Source organism: Quercus robur, chromosome 9, assembly GCF_932294415.1.
Source record: "Quercus robur chromosome 9, dhQueRobu3.1, whole genome shotgun sequence".
NCBI lineage: Eukaryota > Viridiplantae > Streptophyta > Magnoliopsida > Fagales > Fagaceae > Quercus > Quercus robur.
The window spans coordinates 6046324-6054302 of record NC_065542.1 but is presented as its reverse complement, the minus strand read 5'-3'; the positions used below and the strand labels follow the sequence as shown (position 1 = coordinate 6054302).

Below are 7979 nucleotides of genomic sequence, written 5' to 3'. Positions count from 1 at the left end.
GGAAGGCCCTACACATGATGGCGTCCGCTACTCCTTGAAGGTGCATTAGGGTTTTGAAGGTCTCCAAGTGGTCCAGTGGGTCCTTGACCCCGTCATAACTGTCTATCTACGGCATGCGGAACTTACTTGGCAACGGGTAGGAGTTGACGGTAATGGTGAACGGTGAGTCCGTTCGGTTGACAAGGTCGTCAAGGTCGCTCGATACTCGTCCCTTGAGAGCATTCATCATAACCTCCATTTGTTCCTTCATGGCTTGCATCTCCGCGAGAACGAGGGGCGGAGTGGTTTCCGCGAGGGAGGGGATGCTCGTGTTCTGTCGTTCAGGTTTGCTCGGGGCGTTGCTGGCCTGGGGTCCTTCCTGGTTTCTCCTGTCGGCGCTGGTTCCTTCTTGCTCTGCTCCTTGGTTGTTGGGAGCTGCATTCTTCTGTCTCAGTTGCTCTTCTAGGTCGTGATTTTGCTTTGTGAGGCGCTCCACGGCGGCGGCGAGCGTCCTCACCTGTCTTTCAAGCGCGGTTGTAGGAGTTTCTTCTTCTTGAATGTCGTTGTTGGTCGCCATTGAGCGAGTGAGTACCATGTAACTCTCTTGTCTTGAAAGCGAGAACGTGCTAAAGCGCTTCCCACAGACGGCGCCAACTGATGGTACCGAAAACAATACCACCAATGAGTCGCACGCTCCTCACTCGATCGCAAATGGCACCTGCACAACGAAAAGGAATAACCTAGCAGAGAGCACCGGTGTGGTACCGGCCAAACACCCTCCGAAGGTCAAGTTAGAACTATTCTCACTGCTCTAGAGTGCTAGAGAGGGTAGAATTACGCGTACCTTGGATCACGAGGGTGTTAAGGTTTTTATAGTAGCAAGGGTCATCCCCTTTTCCCTTGGGGTAGAAGTCTTTTCCTTATAGGAGTCCTTTTGGGCGTATTTTTCGGGATCCTTTCCTTATGGGGGTTTCTTGAATATTCTGTAACGTGGAAAACAAGCCAATCCCTTACTCGTAGCGTGGGGAACAAGTCATATTACCTGGTCCGTCAGCATTAATTCATTTCTTTCAGTTTTTAGGGCGTCAACAATTAAGACCGTCACACTTGGAGACTGTCTGCTAGGGCTCCGTCTGCTTATGTATGGAAGGTCGCGCAGAACCGTCAGTCTGAGGCTAGACTCTTTTTATCCTTATCAATTATATTCTAAAGTCTGGCTAATGGAACATATATACGACGTTGGGATTGAAAATATTTATTTCATATAGACAGAGACAGCCCCATGGAGGGGGGCTGGGCCTCCGGGGCTCTTGAAAAAAAAAATTATATTAGGTATATCTTTAGCCCAAATTTTTTTTTTTACATATATTAATGCTTACTTAATTTTTTTTTTTTTTTTGAAAAATACAATGTCCATAATATTTTCATAATAAATACAAAGTGTTAGATTATTACTAACAGTTATTGATGGATAAAAAAATAATCTCATTAACAGGTTCAAATTTTTCTTTTTTCTTCCTGCCTCCCTAACTTGAAATCATGATTTCATCCTATAGACCAATGACTTATTTGAAATTTTTGGCATTCAATTTTTTTCTTTGTTGAATTTCACTTCTGAAGCGTCTCTTTTGTCAATATTCATCACCGAAGGACTTTTTCCCGATTTACTGGTTCTCCCTTGGGCTAGAGTCAACTATGAGTTGTTGGAAGAGACCGGAAGTTCCTGACCTCATCTGCGGAAAACCTATAGCATGAAAGCTATGCCCATTATTGCTCAAGTTCATGCATGTATTGCCATCAGCTTGACAATTTTGTAGTTAACTTTAAATGCACCGTAACCACCCCCAAATCTTGTTACTTTGTTTCTAATGAGTGCCTGCCACTTGTTTTTTAAGACCGAGAAATAGAGTATCAATTTGAACAAATTTCTCATAAACAATCTCCAACTAATTGACCTTTAGGCTTTAGCCAATATGGTCTATATCCCAAATAAATAATCAAGTACGGTCTAAAATCCCAAGAAAAATTCTTCGTGGCTAAAGTTCAATGGTCGCAATGCTAACAGGGCAATGACATTATTGAATTTTTTGGCCATTTGTTTTGGGCGTTGGTAGCTCTTCCTCTTTTTGGTGGCTTCACTCAACTATTAGTAATTTTAATCCAGCCTCTCTCTCTCAAGAGAAGTGACCTCCCCACCATTTGTCAGTGAGAAACATGTTTGTGGCTTATTAGATGAAATCGGAAAAGGCGGGATGTGCTTTTTAAATTTATTACGTAACAATTCAAATAATTTTGTGTATTTTTAATCGCATGAATAAATGCCAACTCATGGTGGGATCAAGTGGACCATGGCCTCACATGAATTTATTTGTTTGTATAATAAATATTTAAATTTGACCCTCAAAATATTAAAATGCGAGTAAAACTTTTGTTTATATATTTGCGTTTTATGAAATTAAAATTCTTTAGTTAAAAAATATTTTAATAATAAAAAAATTAAGGGGCTAAAATTCTTCAAGAAAGATTGCTCTTAAGGGGATAAAAATATTTTAATAATTCGATAGTTATAATAAGAGACTGAGGATTTGAATTTTAAATGTTTTTATTGGAAATATTAAAAAATGTCAATTGAGTTAGAAGGCTCTTAACGAGGAGTGTTATTTAAGTGAAGTTGATAGAAGTCATTAGCACTTGAAAAAACAGAAAAAAGTGTTCCGACTTCTGAGCTATGGCTTGCCAAGGAAAGAACCCAAAACATGTTTCACTTTTACTCTTAGTTGCTTGCTGGTTTTTTTTGCCATCCTCCTGCAAGTCTAATCCAAAGGCAGAAGTTGAGGCTCTACTCAAATGGAAAAAAAGCCCCCCAGCAGATCAACCAATTCTGAAGTCATGGGTAGCACAATTCAATGCAAGTAGAGTTTCAAGTCCATGCAAATGGCGTGGAATAGCATGCAACAATGAAGGGAGTGTGACTGAAATAAAGCTTAATTACACTGGATTGAAAGGTACCCTCGAAAACTTAGATTTCCTCTCCTTTCCAAACCTTCTTCACCTTGATCTTAGATCAAACCAACTCAAAGGCACCATACCAATGAACATTGGCACACTTTCTAAACTCCAATTTCTTGACCTTTCCATTAATTTCTTCAATGGGTCGCTCCCACTTTCTCTTGCTAATCTCACAAAAGTTTATGAGCTTGATGTTTCTTCAATGGGTCGCTCCCACTTTCTCTTGGAGGACTGTCCGAGTTGGAGTCTCTTGACCTCTCCATAAACATGCTTGGTGGGCCGATTCCAAATCAAATAGGGGACTGTTGGAAGCTACAAAGTTTATCTTTAAGCAAGAATTGCTTGAATGAGACGATTCCCTACCAAATTGGTAATCTTCGAGCCTAACAAGATCTTGATTTGAGTTTCAATTCACTGATGGAAGGGATACCACCACAGCTTGGGAGCCTTTCAGATTTGGAATACTTGAACATCTCCAACAATAACCTCAATGGTTCAGTCCCCTCGTCACTAGGCAGCATGTTGAGCTTGATAAGCATCAACCTGTCAAACAATAATTTAGAGGGTCCTCTTCCTGAGGGAAAAATCTTTCGATTAGCTACGCTGGGGGCTTTCAGTAACAACAAAGATCTATGTGGTGAAATCCAAGGTTTGCGACCATGCAATGCCGTAGTTATTAAGAAGGGTGGTGGAAATAAGAAAAGCAAAATTTTAATAGTCATTGTTGCTTCTATAGTCGGTGCATTGTCAATTTCATTTGCCTTTGTTGGAATTTTTGTATTTATCCAAAAGAAGCATTCAAGAAATATGTCGAAAGTTAAAAGCACATCAAAGATTGAAAATCCGTTCTCCATATGGCACTTTAATGGGAATGCCGTGTATGAAGACATCCTTGAAGCTTCAAACAACTTTGATGACATGTACTGTATTGGAATGGGGGCATCTGCAAAAGTTTACAAAGTGGAAATACCAGGCGCTCAAGTATTAGCAGTCAAGAAGCTCAATTCCCAAGCTGAAGGCATAGGAACTGACAATATAAAATGCTTTGGCAATGAGTTAGCAACATTAACAAAAATAAGACATCGGAACATTGTGAAGCTCCTTGGCTTTTGTTTCCATGAAGTTCACATGTTTTTGATTTATGAATTCATGGAAAGAGGAAGCTTAGCTGATATGCTAAGTAGAACAGAAGCAATAGAGTTAGACTGGGCAACTAGGATACAAGTTGTTAAAGGTGTGGCTTATGCTTTATCCTATATGCATCATGATTGTCTTCCACCTATAATTCATCGAGACATCTCAAGTAAGAATGTTTTGATGAGCTCCGACCTTGAAGCCTGTATCTCTGATTTTGGTATTGCAAGGTTCTTAAAGCCTGATTCATCTAACTGGACAACAGTTGCAGGCACATATGGCTATCTCGCCCCAGGTAAGCTTTAAAGCTTCTCGACTTGATATTTTTCCTCGACTTGAACATGTTTGTTTTAGAACTTTTCTTTTTCTATTTTGGGAAATATGTGCATTTGATGTTATATATTGATTAAATGGTGGAAAGGAATGAAATGGGAAAAAAAATCTTCTAATAATATTCTTTTTATTTCCTCATTATCTCCAAGTTTAATTACGAGGGAATAAATGGTTATAAGATAACATTCATTCTTCTATTTTCATCAAAAACTCAAATTTTCATTCTTTAAATGCAAGGAATTGGACGGAATGGGTTAATGACGTTTAATGAAAATTTGATCAAAATAAGTTGATGATGCAGATATATATATATATATATATATATGTGTGTGTGTGTGTGTGTGTGTGTGTTTTCACTCATTTCCTATAATTTCCTTTTTCTTAATATTTGATGCACTTTTACCTGATGATAACTCATTATTTTTTCAAGACTAAGGTATACTTTTGATCTTTAAAGTTCGGGGTTGGTTTCATTTTGGCCCTTTATGTTTCAAAATTTTCATTTTGATCTTTTAATCTTTGATTCCATTTTTATGGTAGTAATTTGATTGTTGAATCTAGATAATTGGTGTCCATTTAGCCGCTTCACCCATATAATGTCAAATATCACCAAATTATTAATAGAAATGAACAACATAACCAATATGAAAACATAATCAAATACGAATAGCTAAAATGAAAATGACCCCAATCTTTAAGGGTCAAAAGTTTTTTTCAGTTCTTCTTTTACTTCTTCATTTTTGTAATTGAATCTTGTTATCTTGCGCCAAATGGGCAACACATTTAAGCCATCATCTTGATCGGTTTTTTTTTTTCCGTATCTTTTTACTTTTATGGTAATAATAATAATAACAACAAAAAACAATTGCTTACTTTTTTTAATAAACAAAAATGTATAATAGTAATGTTGTGGGTAAGTTGTGTGATATTATGCCTTTGTCCCCATTCCCTGTGTGTGTTGTCTGTTTGTGTTTCTTCTCAAAAAAAAAAAAAATAGTAATGTTGTTATAAAATATATATATATATATATATATATATATATATATATATATATATTCATTTCAATTCATTATTTGAATAATTGATAATATTTTGGAATATTAGAGTACATGTTTTTAAATCAAATCTTGTCTTCCAATTTGATTTTTTTGCAGAGCTTGCTTACACGATGGCAGTGAGTGAAAAATGTGATATTTATAGTTTTGGTGTTTTGGTACTAGAAGTTCTTATGGGAAAGCATCCAGCCAAACTCATTACAGATCTACATTCCCCAGTTGGTACCAATATCCACCTCAAAGATGTGTTAGATGATCGTCTCTCACCTCCCACAAGTCAAAAGATTGCTGATGAGTTATCTCTAATGATGAACCTAGCAGTTTCATGTTTACATACCAATCCACAATCTCGCCCAACCATGCGAAGTGTGTGTCAGCAGCTGGAGATGCAGGCTTCTAAGAACTAAAGTAATCTTCTCTCGCCCTAATAAGACTAATAAAAATAGAAGTAATAAAAATGTGTTGTGAGGAATATATTGAACGCGCATATATTGAACACGCATTAATAAAAATGTGTGTAACACGCATATATTGTACGCTGACTATGAGTCCTTTAAGCATGTCATGTTAATTTACATGTATTGTGAGGAATATCTTGGTTGAACAAATTCATTTTATGCATCAAAGTCTTACATTTTTTTTTTCTTACTATTTACAAATTATAAGGGATGTTCTGTGCAAGGCATCACACATAGAGTACAACAAAAACCAGAGACTCAACAAATGTATGATACTACGCCTGTTATCCATGCCTCCCTTCGCAGCTAGTTGGTTAGTGCAATAATTTGTTTCCCAGAATACATACCTTAATTATCTATGCTCTCCAGGCAGGTTCATGTAATTAGAAGCAAGTATACTGATAGAGGTTAATGTCCATGTATCCTCTTTCCCATATAGTTACTGATAGCCCGAGTCTTTTTCTCTTTCTTCCCCTTAGATCTTTCCAATTTCGGCCGGGAACTCTCTAGGGGTTTCTTCTTGCTTTCAACCTTCATAAATTTGAGAAAATTTCTGAATTTCATAACAGCAATGTCATATCCTCAACATCCAAAGATTACTCATCAATTTGGTGGAAGGAATACTATTTTTGTAATATCAATTTGTCAAGTTATATTTTTTAGTACTTCTACTTTCGTAGTAATTAAATAAACTTTTAGTAAGTATTATTAGTTATAAACTTATCATGAATTTTTTTTTTTTTTATATAATTATAATTATGAATGAAATTCTTCATGAACTCTGTAAGGACACGATTGGTTAACGACCCAAGAATGACATTGGGCTCATATGTAAAGGGCCCTAACAATATGATTTGTAAAGAAGTGGGCTTGAAAGGCAGGACTTTGGTCACAGGTCAGCGGTTTAATCGTGATTTTTATGGGAGCTTTTATATGGTTGGATTTGGCTTGACTGGCTAAGCATTCCATTGGTATGGGTTGTAGGATTTAGGTCCTCGGACTCCGTCCGAGGAGTTTAGTATCCTTCCCCTTCTCCCTTCTTGTAGGATTTTTCTCCTCCTTCCGGGGGCCCCGTTCTCCTTCGCTTTCTTTTTCTTTTTTTTCTTTTTTTTTATACTAGTGTTCCTCTTTCCTTTTAGTGTCCACGTGTAAGTTTTATTTTCTGGGGTGCAGACCTGTCCTGTCAATCCATACCTAAAGTGGTTGGGGGCGGTTGGAAAAGTTAAATAGCATGGTTTGGAGTATGGGCCTGTCAGATGCAGGATTCTGTATTACGATGTTGGCAGCTTTCTCCTTTGTCCTGCCCCTGTACTGAGTTTGTCCTTTTCTTCGGGCTTTTTGTGAGGTGTTGAGCATAAGATCGTCTTCGACCATGTCCTGGTGCCTTTTCTGGGCCTTCATTATACGTCCTCGGCAATAGCTCTCCTCGGCTTAGGCCTTGGGCCCTAATGTAGAGTGGGTCTAGGCCACGAATTCTCTGGCCCCACAATAGCCCCTCAAAATCCTGCTGCCCGACTTTTTAGTTGGGGAGGAGGGTTTTGGTGCTGTTGGGCCCATATCATGGCTCGCTCAAATTCTGTACTTTACTGATGTTTGTGTTTTTCCATTTGCATGTGAGATGTGCCGAACTAAGAGGCATTCCTTTAATTCTTACTCACGCGGTGTCCTATGACGTTTCAGTGTTCGAGGCGCGCCTTCACGAGGATCTTCAAATCCTATGGTTGCGGATGGTGTTGGAAATTGAGCCAAAACCTTCCTGTCTGTAGCATTCCTTGGAAACCTGCATAAATTAAATGCCACCACCTTACCCTTTATATAAGTAGGATAGGAGGTTATTCCCCTTACATATAAACCCTTCGACTCCCTTTAAAATCATAATCCTTCAGCTATAATCACAGTCTTCATATCCAGTGCTATCCACCCTTAGTGCAATATGTTTGAGGCACGGGCGGGGGTGAAGGAACTACACCCACCACAGAGGCACCGGGTCCTTCCGAGACTCAAAGTGGTG

At 38.2% G+C, this 7979-nt stretch overlaps 1 pseudogene; it reads left to right on the top strand.

Moving 5' to 3' along the window:
- The first annotated feature begins 2707 nt into the window (after positions 1–2707).
- LOC126700633 (probable leucine-rich repeat receptor-like protein kinase At1g35710) lies at positions 2708–6071 on the top strand (annotated as a pseudogene).
- Positions 6072–7979: the final 1908 nt, after the last annotated feature.